The sequence below is a fragment of the Dipodomys merriami genome, unplaced genomic scaffold, assembly GCF_024711535.1.
Source record: "Dipodomys merriami isolate MVZ:Mamm:240054 unplaced genomic scaffold, mDipMer1.0.p SCAF_88, whole genome shotgun sequence".
Taxonomy (NCBI): Eukaryota; Metazoa; Chordata; class Mammalia; order Rodentia; family Heteromyidae; genus Dipodomys; species Dipodomys merriami.
In genome coordinates this window covers 2,959,553-2,976,638 of record NW_027206490.1, presented here as the reverse complement: position 1 = coordinate 2,976,638, position 17,086 = coordinate 2,959,553, and positions in this window count along the sequence as shown.

Here is a 17,086-nt window from a genome sequence, read left to right as displayed (position 1 = left end):
CTATATCTATTACTCACCCTAACCTTAACCGTAACCCTAACCCTAACCATCACCATCACCCTAACATTCAACTTCACCCTAAATATCACCCTAAAGCTAAACCTCACCGCAACCCTAACCCTAACACTCACCCTCACCCACACTCTAAACCTCACCCTTAACCTAAGCATAACCCTAACCCTCACCCTCACCCTCAACCTAACCCAAAACCTAACCCTAACCCTCACCCTAACCCTAACCCTTAACCTAACGCTAAACCTACCCCTCACCCTAAACCTCACCCTTACCCTAACACTAACCCTAACCCTCACCCGAAACCTAACCCTAACCCTAAACCTCAACTTATCCCTAAACCAAAACTTCACCATAACCCTAACCCTAAACCTAACCGTCACCCTCACCCAAACCCTCATGCTCACCCTAAACCTCCCGGTCACCCTAAACATCACCCTAACTCTAACCCTCACCATACACCTAACCCTAACACTCACCCTAATCCTCACCATAACCCTAACCCTAACCCTAACCCTAACCCTCAACCTAACCGTCACCCTATCCCTAACGCAAACCCTAACCCTCACCCTCACCCTAAACCTCATCCTAAAATTTACCCTCACTCTATACCTAACCCTAACCCTAACCCGAACCCTCACATTAACCCTACCCCTCACGCTAACCCTAAACCTACCCCTCACCCTAAACCTCACCCTCACCCTAACCCCAAACCTAACCCTCAACTGAAACCTAACACTAACCCGTACACGCACCCTAACGCTCACCGTCACACTAAACCTCACCCACACCCTAACCCTCACTCTCAACCGAACCCTAACCCTCACCCTAACCGTAACCCTCATTCTCACCCTAAACAACACCCTAACCCTCACAATAACCCCTACCCTAATCCTCACCCTAACCCTATCCTCAACCTAACACTCATCGTCAACCTAATCTTCACTCTAATCCTAACCCTAACCATTACCTAACCAAAAACCTCACCCTCACCGTCACCGTAAGCCTCAACCTCACCCTAGCCCTCACCCTTACCCTAGCCCTCTCCCAAACCCTAACCCTAACCCTCAACATCACCCTCACCCTTACCCTCACCCTCACCTTAAAAAGTTCCCTAACCCTAACCCTCACCCTAACCATAACCCTAACCCTCAACCCAAACCTAACCCTAAGCCTAACCCTAAGGATAACCCTACCCAAACCCTCACCCTAACCTTTAACCATACACTAACATTGACTCTATCCCTAACCCTAACCCTCACACTAAACCTAACCCTCACCCTAACCCTATACCTAACCCTCTCCATAATCCTCACCCTAACCTAACCCTAACACTAACCCTAGCCCTCACCCTAATCCTAACCCTCACCCTCACCCTAACCCTCAACGACACCCTAACCCTCACCCTAACCCTAACCTGAACCCACACTCTAACCCTCAGCCTCACCCGAACCCGAACCCGAACCCTATCCCTCAGCCTGACCCTAAACATCACCCTAACCCCAACCCTCACTCTAACAATAACCCTAACCCTCACCCAAACCCTAGCCCTAAACCTCAACCTCACCCTCACCCTTACCCTCACCCTCACCTTAAACAGTTCCCTAATCCTAACCCCCACCCTAACCATAACCCCAAACCTCACCCCAAACCTAACCCCACCTTAACCCTAAGGAGGACCCTACCCAAACCCTCACCCTAACCTTTAACCATACACTAACATTAACTCTATCCCTAACCCTAAACCTCACACTAAACCTAACCCTCACCCTAACCCTAAGCCTAACCCTCACCCTAATCCTCACTCTAACACTAACCCTAACCCTAACCCTAGCCCTCACTCTAACCCAAACCCTCACCCTCACCCTAACCCTCACCGATACCCTAACCCTCACCCTCACCCTAACCCGAACCCACACTCTAACCCTCACCCGAACCCGAACCCGAACACAAACCCGAACCCTATCCCTCAGCCTGACCCTAAACATCACCCTAACCCTAACCATCACTCTAACAATAACCCTAACCCTCACCCTAACCCTTACCCTCAACCAAACCCTCACCCTCACCCTAATCCTCACCCTCACACTAACGCTAACCAATACCTAACCGAAAGCCTCAGTCTCACCCTCACTCTCACCCTAACCCTCACCCTAAACCTAACCCTAAACCTCAGACACACTCTCAGCCTAAGCTTAACCCTATCCCTCACCCTAACATCACCCTAACTCTAACACTAACCCTAACCATTACCCTCACACTAAACCTCACCCTAAACCTTACCCTCAACCTAACCCTAAACCTAACACGCACACTAACCCTAACCCTCACCATAACCCTAACCCTACATGTCACCCTAACCCTCACCATAACCCTAACCCTAACCCTCACCATAAACCTAACCCTAAACCTCAGTCACCCTAACCCTCGCCGTCACTCTGAACCTCACCATAACCCTAACCCTCACCCACAGCCTAACGCTCAATCTCACCCTCACCCTAACACTCACCCTAAACCTCAATCTAACCCTAACCCTCACCAAAACCCTCACCCTAACAATCACACTTACCCTAACATTCACACTAAACCTCACCCTCAACCTAATCCTCACCCTAACAATAACCCGAACCCTTACCTAAATGAAACCCTCACCCTCACCCTAAACCTCAGCCTCACACTCACCCACACCCAAAACCTAAACCTAACCCTAACCCTAACCCTCACCCTCAACCTCCCCCTACCCCGCAGCCTAACCCTTACCCTAACACTAATCGTAAACCTAACCCTCACCCCAACCCTGACCCTAAACCACCCTCACCCTCACCCTAACCCTAACCCTAAAACTCGCCCTAACACTAATCCTAACCCTAACACTCAACCTAATCCTAACCCCCACTCTAACCCTAACCCTAACCCTCTCCCTAAACCTAATCCTCACCCTAAAGCTAAACCTAACCCTAATGCTAACCCTAACCTTCACCTTAAACCTAACCCTCACCCTAACCCTTATCCTCACACTAACCCTAACCCTAACCTTAACCCTCACACTAACCCTCACCCTCACCCTCACCCTAACTCTAACCCTAACCCTCACACTAATGCTCACCCTAACCCTAACCCTAATAGTAAGCCTCACCTTAAACCTAACCCTAAGCCTAACCCTCACCCTAACCCTCAAACTAAACCAAAACCTCATCCTAATCCACACCATAACACTAACCCTAACCCTTACCTAACAGAAACCCTCACCCTCACCCTCACCCTCACCATAAACCTCACCCTCACCCAAGCCCTCACCCTAAACTTAACCCTCACCGTAAACCTAACACTAACCGTCACTCTCACCCTAACTCAAACCCTAAACCTAACACTCACCCTAACCCTAAACCTCACCCTAACCCTAACCCTTACACTCACACTAACCTTAAACCTAACCCTAATCCTCCCACTAACCCTAACCCTAACCCTAAACCTCAAACTCACCCTAACCCTCACTGTCACCCTAACCCTCACTCTAAACCTAACCCTCACCCAAACCCTAACGCTCACCCTAACCCGAGCATGTAACCTCACCCTAACCATCACCCTCAACCTAAATATCACCCTAACCGTAACCCTCACCCTAAAACTAAACATAAACCTCACCCTCACACTAACCTTAACCGTAACCCTAACCCTAAACCTAACCCTCATCGTAACCCTCACCCTAACACTCAGGCTAACCATAACCCTCACTCTCACCCTAACAATCACCCTAAAACTTACTCTCACCCTAAACTTAAGCCGAACCCAAACGCTCACACTAAACCTAACCCTGACCATAACAATAATGCTAACCCTACCCCTCACCCTAACCCTAACCCTAACCCTAATCCTAAACTTAACTCTAGCCCTCAACATCACGCTAGCCCTCACCTTAACCCTAAACCTAACACTAACCATACAACTAACCCTAAAACTAACTCTAACCCTCACCCTCACCCTCACCATTACCCTCACCCTAACCCTCACCCTCACCCTACCCTAACCCTAAACCTTACCCTCACCCTAACAATAACCCAAAACCTAACTCTAACCCTCACCCTCACCCTAAGCCTAACCTGAACCCTAACTCTAAAGCTATCCCTAAACCTCACCCTCACGCTAAACCTCATCCTAACCCTTTTGCTCATCATAACTCTAACCCTAACCCTAACCCTAACACTCACATTAACCCTAACCTTCACTCTAACCTTAACCCTAACACTCAACTTCACCCTAAACCTCACTCTCACCCTAACCCTAACCCTAACCCTAACCCTAATCCTCATCTACACCCTCACACTCACTTTCACCCTCACCCTCACCCTAACCCTCACCTCAACCTAAACATCACCCTAACACTAACCCTCACCCTAACCCTAACCCTAACCTCACTTTAACCCTAACCCTCACCTTAAACCTGACCCTCACCCTAACCTTCACCGTAACCGTCACCCTCACCATAGCCCTCATCCTAAAACCTTCACACTAACCCTCATCCTCCCCTGAACCCTAACCCTAAAAATCAGCCTAACCCTCATCCTAAACCTAACCCTAACCCTAACCCTCACCCTAATCTTAACCCTAACCCTAATCCTAACGCTCACCCTAACCAGAACCCTCACCCTCAAACTTAAGCTCAACCTCAATCTAACCCTAACCCTAACCCTAATTCAAAACTTCACCCTCACCCTCACCCTAACTCTAAAGCTAACCCTAAGCAATACTCTCACACTAACACTAACCCTGTCCCTAAACCTCACCCTAACCCTAACCCTAATCCTAAACCTAACCCTCACCCTCAACCTAACCTTACCCTCAACCTATTCCTAAGCCTAACCCTCAGCCTAACCCTCATCCTAACCATAAACCTCACCCTAACCTTAACCCTAAACCTAACTCTCACCCAAACCCTAACGCTCACCCTGACCCTCAACCTCACCGTCAATCTCACCCTAACCATAACCCTAAATCTCACAATAAACCTAAATCTGACCCTCACCCTCACCATCACCCCAAGCCTAACCCTATAACTAAACCTAATCCTAAACCTAAATCTCACCCTCACCCTCACCCTAAACCTAAATCTCACACTAACCCTAACCATAACCCTAGCCCTCACCCTAACCCTTACCCTCACCATCACCTCAAACCTAACCCTCAACCTAAACCTAAACCTAAACCTAACCCTCACCCTCACCCTCAATCTAACCCTAACCCTAACCCTAACACTCACCCAAACCCTAAACCGAGACCAAATGCTATCCCTAACCCTCCCCTCACCCTAAACCTCATTCTATCCGTTACGTTTACCCTAACCCTCACCCTCACCCTAACCCTAACTCTAACACTAAACCTCACCCTATTCCTGGCCCTAAACCTAAACCTAAACCTAACCCTCACCGTAACTCTCACTCTAACCCTCAAACTAAACCTAACCTTCACCCTCACGCTAACCCTCACCCTAAACCTTACCCTCACCCTAACAATAACAGTAAACCTAACTCTAACACACACACTCATCCAAAGCCTAACGTAAACCCTAACCCTCACCCTCACCCTCACCCTAACTCTAACGCTTTCCCTAAAACTCACCCTCACCCTAAACCTCATCCTAACCCTTACCCTCATCCTAACAATACCCTCATCATAACCCTAACCCTAACCATAACCTTAGCCCTCACCCTCACCCTAACCCTTACTGTCACCTTAATCCTCACTCTAAACCTAACCGCCACCCACACCCTAAAACTCACCCAAACCCGAACCCGAACCCTCACCCTAGCCCTACCCTAAACCTCACCCTATACCTAAACCTCACCCTAAACCTAACTCTATCCATCACCCTCATACTAACCCTAACCCTCACCTTAACCCTCACCCTAACGCTAAGGCTAACCCTAACCCTCACATAACCCTCACCCTAACTCTAAACCTACCCCTCACATTACCACTCACCCTCACTCCAAACCTAACCCTAAACTTCTCCTTCACCCTAACTCTCACCGTCACCCTAAATATTACCCCAACCCTAAACCTCACCTACACCCTCACCCTCACCCTAACCCTCACCCTAACCCTAACCTGAATCCTATCATAACCCTAACCCTCACCTTAAACCTCACCCTCACCGTAATCCACACACTAACCCTATCCCTAAGTCTTTCCTAACCTACACACTCACCGTCACCCTAAACCTCACCCTAACCCTAACCCTCATATTAGCCCTCACCCTAAAACTAACCCTAACCCTAACCCTCACCCTCAACCTCACCCCCAACTTCAGGCTAACCCTAATCCTAACCCTAACCCTAACCCTCACCCTCACCCTCACATAACCATAACCCTAATCCTAACTCTAATGCTAAAACTAGCCCTGACTCTCACCCTAACCCTAATCCTAACCCTAACCTTCACCCTAACCCTAATACTAACCCTAAACCTCTACCTCAACCTAACCGTCACCCTAACCCTTACCCACACCCTCAACCTCAGCCTAACCCTAAATCTAACCCTAACCCTGAACCTCACCCTTACCCTCACCCTAACCCTAACCCTAACCCTAACCCTCACACTAAACCTAACTCTTACCCTAAAAATAACGCTAACCATACCACTCGCGCTAACACTGACCATAACAATAAACCTCACCCTAATACTAATCTTAAACCTAGCCCTCAGCCTCACCCTAGACCTCACCTTAATTCTAAACCTAACACTAACCATAAAATTAACCCTAACCATAACTCTCAACCTCACCCTCATGCTCACCATCAACCTCAACATAACCCTCACCCTCACCCTCTCCCTAAACCTAACCATAACCCGAACCCTCACCCTAAAACTAACTCTTAACCTCACCCTCACGCTAACCCTACGGATAACCCTAAACCTAAGCCTAAACCTAAACCTAACCCTAAACCTCACCCTCACACTAAACCTAAACCTCACCCTAACCCTAACCCTAGCCCTCACCCTAACCGTTAACCTCACTGTCACTCTAACCTTCACATTAACCCTAACACTCACCCTAACCCTAACCCTATCCATCACCCTCACCCTCACCCTAAACCTAACCCTAACCCTCACCCTAACCCTAACTCTAACCCTAATCCTACACCTCAACATAACCCTCACACTCAACCTAACCCTAACGGTTACCCTACCCCTCACCCTAATATTAACCCTAACCCTAAAGCTATCCCAAACATTCACCATCAACCTAACCCTCACTCTAAGCCTTACCCTCACCCTAAACCTAACCCTAACCCTAACCTAAACCTCACCCTAAACCTAACCCTAACCCTATGCCTCACCCTAACTCTTACCCTCACCGTCACTCTAACCCTCTCCCTAACCATCAAACTCACCCTAACCCTAACACTAACCCTCACCCTCACCCTCACCCAAACCCTAAACCTAACCCTAATCCTCACCCTAACCCTAACCCTAACCATAATTCTCAACATAACCCTCACCCTCACCCTAACCGTAACCCTAACCCTCACTCTAACCCTAACCCTAACCTTAATGCTATCCTTCACCCTCACCCTCACCCTAAATCTCAGTCTAACCCTTACCCTCACCCTAACTCTAACCCTAACCCTTAAACTAAACCTCACCCTAACCCTCAGCCTAAACCTAAACCTAACCCTAACCCTCAACCTAAGGCTCACTCTAACCCTCACCCTAACCCTAACACTCACTGTCACCCTAAACCTCACCCTAAACCTTTCGGTCACCCTAATCCTAACCCTAACCCTAAGCTTAACCCTCACACTAACCCTATCCCTCCCTCTAACCCTAACCCTAAACTTCAGCCAAACCATCTTCCTAACCATAACCCTAAGCCTAACCTGAACCCTAACCCTCACCCTCAACCTCACCCTAACTCTAACACTATCCCTAAACCTCACCCTCACCCTAAACCTCATCCTAACACTTACCCTCACCGTAACCCTAACCTAACCCTAATCCTCAACACAACCCTAAACCTCACCTTCACCCTAACCATCACCGTCACCTTAACCCTCACCCTTACCCTTACAGTCACCCACACCCTAAAACTCACCCTCACACAAACCCTCATAGTATCACTAACCCTCAACTTAACCCTCACCCTAACCCTCACCCTAACCTTAATGCTAACCCTAACCCTCACACTCACAATAAACCTCACCCTAACACTTACCCGCACCCTAACCCTAACCGTAAGCATAACCCTCACACAAAACCTAACCCTCACCCTAAACCCTCAGCCAAACCCTCTTACTAACCCTAACCCTAACCCTCAACCTAACCCTAGCCCTAACCCTCAACCTAACTCTAACCCTACCCCTAACCTTAACCCTGACCCATACCCTAACTCCAACACTATACCTAACCCTCAAACTAACATTAACCCTCACAATTACCCTAACACTAACCCTCACCCTAACCCTAAACCTCACACTCACCCTCACACTCATCCTCAGCCTACCCCTAAACCTAACCCTAATACTAAACCTAACCCTCACACTCACCCTCACCCTAACTCTAACCCTAACCCTAACCCAGACCCTCACACTAACTCCAACACTATACCTAACCCTCAAACTAACATTAACCCTCACAATTTCCCTAACCCTAACCCTCACCCTAACCCTAACACTAAACCTAATGCTATCCCTAACCCTCACCCTCACCCTAACCCTAACACTAACACTAAACCTCACCCTAACCCTCAACCTAACGCTAAACCTAAACCTAACCCTCACCTTAACGCTCACCCCAACCCTCAACTTAACCCTAACTCTCACCCTAACCCTAACCCTTACCCTAAAACTTACCCTCACCTTAACACTAACCCTAACACTAACCCTAACACTAACTCTAACCCTCACCCTCACCCTAAGCCTTACATGAACTCTAACCCTCACCCTAAATCTAACGCTATCTCTAAACCTCACCCTCACCCTAAACCTCATTCTAACCACTACGGTCACCATAACCATAACCCTAAACCTAATCTTAATCCTCACCGCAACCCTAACCCTCACCCTCACTCTAACCCTCACTGTCACCTTAAAGCTCACCCTAACCCTAACCGTCACACACACTCTAAAACTCACCCTCACCTAAACCCTCACACTCACCCTAACCTTACCCTAAACCTCAACCTCCCCCTCCCCCTCAACCTTATTGTAAACTTTGCCCTCACCAAAACATTACCCATAAACCTAACCCTAATCCTCACCACAACCCTAACCCTCAACCTCACCCAAACCCTCACTGTCACCTTAACCCTCAACCTAACCCTAACCGTCACACACACCCTAAAACTCACCCTCACCCTCAATCTCACCCTCATCATAACCTTACCATAAACCTCAACCTAAAACTAACCCGCACCCTAAACCTAACTCTTACCCTCATCCTCATACTAACCCTAACCCTCACCTTAACCCTCACCCTAACCCTCACCCTAAATCTAACGCTAACCCTAACCCTCAATCTCAAACTAAACCCCACCTTAACACTTATGCTCACACTAAACCGAACCCTAACCCAAACTCTCACATTAACCCTAACACTCAAGCTAACCCTAAACTTACCCCTCACCTTAACCCTAACCCTAACCCTCACACTAACCCTAACCCTAATCCTCACATTGACCCTAACCCTCACTATCATCCTCACCTAACCATCACTCTAACCCTTACCCTCACCCTAAACCTCACCCTAAACCTAACACTAACACTAACACTAAACCTGACTCTAACCCTCACCCTAACCCTCAACCTAAACCTAATCCTCACCCTAATGCTCACCCTAACCCGCAACCTAACCAAAATCCTCAGCCTCACACTCACCCTAACCCTCACCCTAAACTTTACCCTCACCATAACCCTAACCCTTACCCCAACCCTCAGCCAAACCCTCTTCCTAACCCTAACCCTACCCCTAACCCTAAACCTAATCCTAATCCTAACCCTCACCCCCACCCTAACCCTAACCCTCATCCTAACCCTAACCCTAACCCTCAGGCTAACCCTCATCCTAACCCTAACCCTAAACCTCACTTTAACCTTAACACTAACCCTAACCCTCACCCTCACCTTCAACCTCACCATCACCCTCACCATTACCCTCACCCTAACCTTCAACCTCACCCTCACAATAACCAAAAAACATAAGCCTAACCCTCACCCTAAACCTAACTTTGACCCTCACACTCACCCTCACCCTAAGCCTAACCCTACACCTAAGCCTAATCCTAAACCAATCCATCACACTCACCCCAACCCCAACCCTAAACCTAAACCTCTCCCTAACCCTAACCCTATCCCTAGCCCTCACCCTTACCCTTACCCACACCTCACCCTAACTCTAACCCTCACCCTAAACCTTACACTCACCCTAACCCTAATGCTAACCCTCACCCTCACCCTCATCCTAAGCCTAAACTTAACCCTCACCCTACACCAAACCTAACCCTAAGGCTAACCCTAATCCTCACCCTCACCCTAACCCTAACCCTAACCCTTACATTCCCCAGAACCCTAACCCTAGCCGTCAGCCTAAACCTCATCCTAAACCTAACCCTAACCTTAATCCTCACCCTAACCTTAACCCTAAACATAACACTATCCCTGACCCTCAGCCTAACCCTCACCCTCACCCTCAACCTAAACCTCAGCCTAACCGTAAACCTAACACTTATTCAAACCCTAACCCGCACCCTCAACCTAATTCTAATCCTAACCCTAACCAAAACTCTCACCCTAACCATAAACCTAACCCTATGCCTAATCCTCACCCTAACCCTAACCCTAATCCTAAACCTAACCCTCACCCTCACTCTAACCCTTACCCTCACACTAACCCTAAGCCTAACCCTCAGACTAAACCTCATCTTAACCCTAACCCTAACCCTAACCCTCACCCTAACTTTAACCCTAACCCTAAGGCTCACTCAAACCCTAGCCCTCACCCTCACCCTCAAACTCACCATCACCCTCACCCTAAGCCTCACCCTCACCCCCACCCTAACCCTAACCATAACCCTAATCCTCACCCTCACCCTCACCCTCACCTTATCCCTTACCCTCATGCTAACCCTAAGCCTAACCTGAACCCTAACCCTCACCCTAACTCTAACCATATCCTTAAACCTCACCCTCACCCTAAACCTCATCTTAACCCTTACTGTCACCATAAACCTAACGTAAACCTAACCCTAAACCTAATCCTAACCAAAACCCTAGCCCTCACCCTCACCCTAACCCTCACCATCACCTTAACCCTCTCTCTAACCCTAACCGCCACCCACACCCTAAAACTCACCCTAAGCCGAACCTTCACCCTCACCTTAACCCTACCCTAAACCTCACCCTAACCCTAACACTCAACTTAAACGTAACTCTAAGCCTCACCCTCATACTAACCCTAGCCCTCACCTTAACCCTCACCCTAACCCTAAAGCTCACCCTAAGCGTCAGTCTAACCCTATCCCTCACCCTAACCTTAACCCTAAAGCTCACCCTAATGCTCATCCTCACCCTAACACTCACCCTCACCCTAAACATCACCCTAACCCTAACCCTCACCCTAACCTTAACTTTAATCCTCACATAACACTATCCCTCACCTTAAACCTCACCCTCACCCTAATCCTCACCCTAAATCTAACCCTAAGCCTTTCCTAACTGAAACCCTCCCCTCACCCTGACCCTCAACCTATCCCTCACCCTCACCCTAGCCCTCACCCTAAAACTAACCCTAACCATAACCCTCACCCTCAACCTCACCACCAACTTCAGCCTAACCCTACCCCTAAACCTAACCCTGAACCTAACCCTAACCCTCACCCTCACCTCACCCTAACCCTAATCCTAACACTAACACTAAAGCGAACACTAGCCTTCACCCCAACCCTAACCCTAATCCTAACCCTAACCCTCACCCTAAACCTAATACTAACCCTAAACCTAAACATCACCCAAACTCTCACCGCAACCATTACCCTAACTCTCAACCTCAAACTAACACTAATCCTAACCCTAACTCTAACCCTCACCCTAACCCTCACCCTAACCCTAACCCTAACACTACGCCTCAGCTTAAACCTCACCCTATATCTAACCCTAACCCTAATCCTCACAGTATAGCTAACCCTAATCCTCACTCTCACCCAAAACGTCCCCCACACCGTATCCCTAATGCTAAGAAATAAACCTCAACCTCAACCTGAACCTCGCCCTAACCCTTACCCTCATCTTAACCCTATCTCTCACCTTCCCCCTAAGCTTAAACCTAACCCTAACCCTAATCCTCACACTAACCCTAACTCTCATCCTATACCTAACCGTATATGTCTTCCTAATGCGAACTTGAACCTAACTCTAACCCTAAACCACAACCCAAACCTAACACTAACCCTCACCCTAATCCTCACCCTAAACCTAAGCCTAACCTTAACCCTCACATTACAAGCATCCTTACCATTACCCTCCCCCGAACCCCAACCCTAACCTTAACCCTCAGCCTAAACCTCATCCAAACCTTATCCTAACCCTAAGCCTCACCCTAACCGTAACCCGAACCCTAACCCTAACCCTCACCCTAAACCTAACCGTACACATCACTCTAACCCTAACTTTAACCTAACCCTAACCCTAACCTTCACCCTAACCCTTACCCTAAACCTAAACCTCAAATTCACCCTAACCCTGACCGTCACCCTAACCCTCACTCTAACCGTAAACCTCAGCCACACCTTAACCCTCACCCTAACCACCCTAATCCTAACCCTAACCCTAACCCTTACCCTCACCCTAACCCTAACCCTAACCCAAATCTAAACCTCACCCTAACCCTAACCCTAACCCTAACCCTCACCCTAAACCTTACCCTCACTGTCACTCTAAACCTCACCCTAACCATAACCCTCATCCTAAAACTAACCCTAACCCTACCCCTCACCCTAACACTAACCCTAACCGTAACCCCAACCCTCAACATAACCCTCAACCTCACACTCACCTTAACCCTAACCATAACCCTAAACCTCACGCTAACCATAACCTTAACCCTAATGCTATCCTTTACCCTCACCCTCACCCTAAATCTCACTCTAAACCTTATCCTCACCCTAACCCTAACACTAACCCTAAAACTAAACCTCAACCGAACCCTCACCTTAACCCAAAACCTAACCCTAACCCTCAACCTAACGCTCACCCTAACCCTCACCCTACCCCTAACACTCACCGTCACCCTAACCCTCAACCGAAAACTTTTTCTCACCCTAATCCTAACCCTAACCCTAAGCCTAACCTTCACAATAACCCTATCCCTCCCACTAACCCTAACCCTAACCCTCAGCCAAACTCTTTTCCTAACCTTAACCCTAATCCTCAACCTAAACCTAACATTAAACCTAAACCTAATTCTCACCCTAAACCTAAACCTCACCCTCACCCTCAGGCTAACACTAACCCTAACCCTAATCCTTATCCTAACGGTCACACTCACCCTCAACCTAACTCTAACCCTAAACCTAACCCTGACCCTCACCCTAACCCCAACCCTATCCCTAACCCTCAACCTAACACTAACCCTCAACCTAAACCTTACCATAACCCTCACCCTAACCCTAACCCTAGCCCTAATGCTATCCCTAACCCTCACCCTCACACTAACCCTCACTCTAATTCTTATCCTCACCCTAACCCTCACGCAAACCCTAAACCTAAACCTAACCCTCTCCCTAACGGTCACGCTATCCCTCAACCTAAACCTAACTCTAACCCTAATCCTCACTCTCACCCTAATCCTCACACTAACCCTATTCCTCACAGCAACCCTAACCCTAACCTGCACATTAAGGCTAACCCTCACCCTAACAGTAACTCTAACTTTCACCCTACCCCTCACCCTAACCCTAAACCTAACTCTTACCCTAACCCTAACCCTAACCCTCAACTTCAACCTAACCCTCACCTACACCCTCACCCTCACCCTCAGCCTAAAACTAACCCAAACCCTAAATCTGATCCTCACCCTAAACCTAAACCTCACCCTCACCCACACCCTCACCCTCAGCCTAACCCTAACCCTAAAACTAATCCTAACCCTAACACTCACACTCCCCCTCACAATAACTCTAACCCTAATCCTAACGCTGACTTTCACCCTAACACCAACCCTATCCCTAACTGTCAACCTAACCCTAACCCTCACCCTAACCCTAATACTAAACCTCACCCTAACCCTAACACTAACCCTAATTCTAACCCTCACCCTCAACCTAAGACTAACGTGAACCCCAACCCTCACCCAAACACTAACACTGTCCCTAAACCTCACCCTCACCCTAGACCTCATTCTAACCCTGACCCTCACCATAACCCTAACCCTAACCCTAACCATAATCCTATCGCAACCCTAACCCTCTCCATCATCTTAACCCTCACCCTAACCCTAACTGTCACCGACACACTAAAACTCACCCTCACCCGAACCCTCACCATCACCATAACCTTACCCTAAACCTCACCCTAAACTTAACCCTCATCCTAAACCTTAATCTAACAATCACCCTCATACTAAACCTAACCCTCACCTTAACCCTCACCCTAACCCTAACACTAACCCTAAAAATCAATCTCACACTAACCCTCACCCCAACCCTTATCCTCACACTAACCCTAACCCTAACCCTCACCCTCATGTTAAGCCTAACCCTCACCCTAACCCTAACCCTACCCCTCACCCTAGCCCTCACCCTAACCATAACCCTAACACTCACCTTCACCCTAACCCTCACCCTAACACTCATCCTCACCCTAAACATCACCCTAACCATAACCCTCACCCTAACCCTAAACCTAATCCTCACCCTAACCCTAACCCTCACTTTAAACCTCACCGTCACCCTAATCCTCACCCTAACCCTAACCCTAAGCCGTTTCTAACTAAAACCCTCACCCTCACCCTAACCCTCACTGTAACCCTCACCCTCAACATAGCACTCACCCTAAAATGAACCCTAAACCTAACCGTCACCCTCAACCTCACCCCCACCATCAAGCTAACCCAAACCCTAACCCTAACTGTCACCCTAATCCTAAACCTAATGCACCCGTAAACCTCAAACTCACTCTAAACCTCACCCTAACCCTTACCTGCAACCTCAACCTCAACCTAACCCTAACACTCACCCTAAACCTAACCATAACCCTACACCTCAGCCTAACCCTCACCCTAACCCTTACCCTCAACCGAAACCTAACCTTAACCATCAGTCTAACCTTAACCTTAATCCTACCCTTAACCCTCACCCAAACCCAAACCTCAACCTCAACCTCAAGCTCAACCTCAGCCTAACCCTAACCCTAATCCTAATTCAAACCCTAACCCTCACCCTCACCCTAACTCTAAACCTAACCCTAATCAAAACACTCACGCTAAACCTAACTCTATGCCTAAAGCTCACACTAAACCTAAACCTAAACCTAAACCTAAACCTCACCCTCACCCTAACCTTTACCCTCACCCTATCCCTAAGTCTAACCCTCAACCAAACCCTAAACCTCACCATCACCCTCAACCTCACCATCACACTCATCCTAACACTCACAATCACCCTCAATATAAACCTCACCCTAACCCTAACCATAACCCTAACCCTCACCCTAAACCTAACCATCACCCTCACTCTCACAGTGAACCTCACCCTCACCCTCACCCTCACCCTAAGTCTAACCCTAAACCTAATCCTAATCCTAAACCTAACCGTCACCCTCACCCTCACCCAAACCTAAAACTCAGTCTAACCCTAAGCCTAACCCTTACCCTCACCGTCACCTTAACCCTAATCCTCAACATAACCTAACCCTAATCCTAAACCTAACCCTCACCCTCACCCTCACCCTAAACCTAACCCTAGCCCTCACCCTAACCCTTACCCTCACCGTCACGCTAACCCTCACCCTAACCCTATCCCTCACCCTAACCCTAACCCTTAACCTAACCCTCACTCTCACCTTAACCCTAACGCTAAACCTAAACCTCACCCTAACCCTATTCCTAACCCTAAACCTAACCCTCAACATAACCCTGACCCATACCGTCACCCTCACCCTAACTGCAAGCCTAACACTCCCCTAACCCAAAACCTAACCCTAATGCTATTTCTAACCCTCACCCTCTCCCTAACCCTCACTCTGACACTTACCCTCACCCTTACCCTAACCCTTACCCTCACCCTAAACCTAAACTTCACACTAACCCTCACCCTAACCCTACCCCTCAGCCTTACCCTCACCATAACCCTAACCGTAACCCTAATCCTCACACTAAACCTGACCCTCACCCTAAAAATAACGCTAACCCTACCCTTCACCCTAACACTCACCCTAAACTTAATCCTCATCCTAATCCTAAACTTAACCCTCGACATCAGCCTCACCCTAGCACTAACCCAAACCCTAAACCTAAAACTAACAATAACCCTAACCCTAAACCTAACTCTTACCCGCACCCTCATCCTCACCATCACCCTCACCCGAATCCTCACCCTCAACCTCACCCTAACCCTTACCATAATCCTAACCCTCACCCTAAACCTAAATCTGACCCTCACCCTCACCCTCATCCTCAGCCTAACCCTAAACCTAAGCCTAATCCCAAAACTAACTCTCACCCTCACACTCACCCTAAACCTAAACCTCACCCTAACCCTAACCCTAACCCTAGCCCTCACCCTAACCTTACTCTCATTGTCACTCTAACCCTCACATTAAACTTAACACTCACCCAAACCCTAAACGTAAACCTCACACTCATTCTCACCCTAACCTTAACCCTAACCCTCACCCTAACCCTAACCCTAATCCGAAACCTAACCCTACAACTCAACATAACCCTCACGCTCAACCTAATCCTAACGGTTACGCTAATCCTCACACGAAACTTAACCCTAACCCTAATGCTATCCCTAAACTTCACCCTCACCCTAACCCTCACCCTAACTCTTACTCTCACCTTAACCCTAACCCTAAACCTAAAC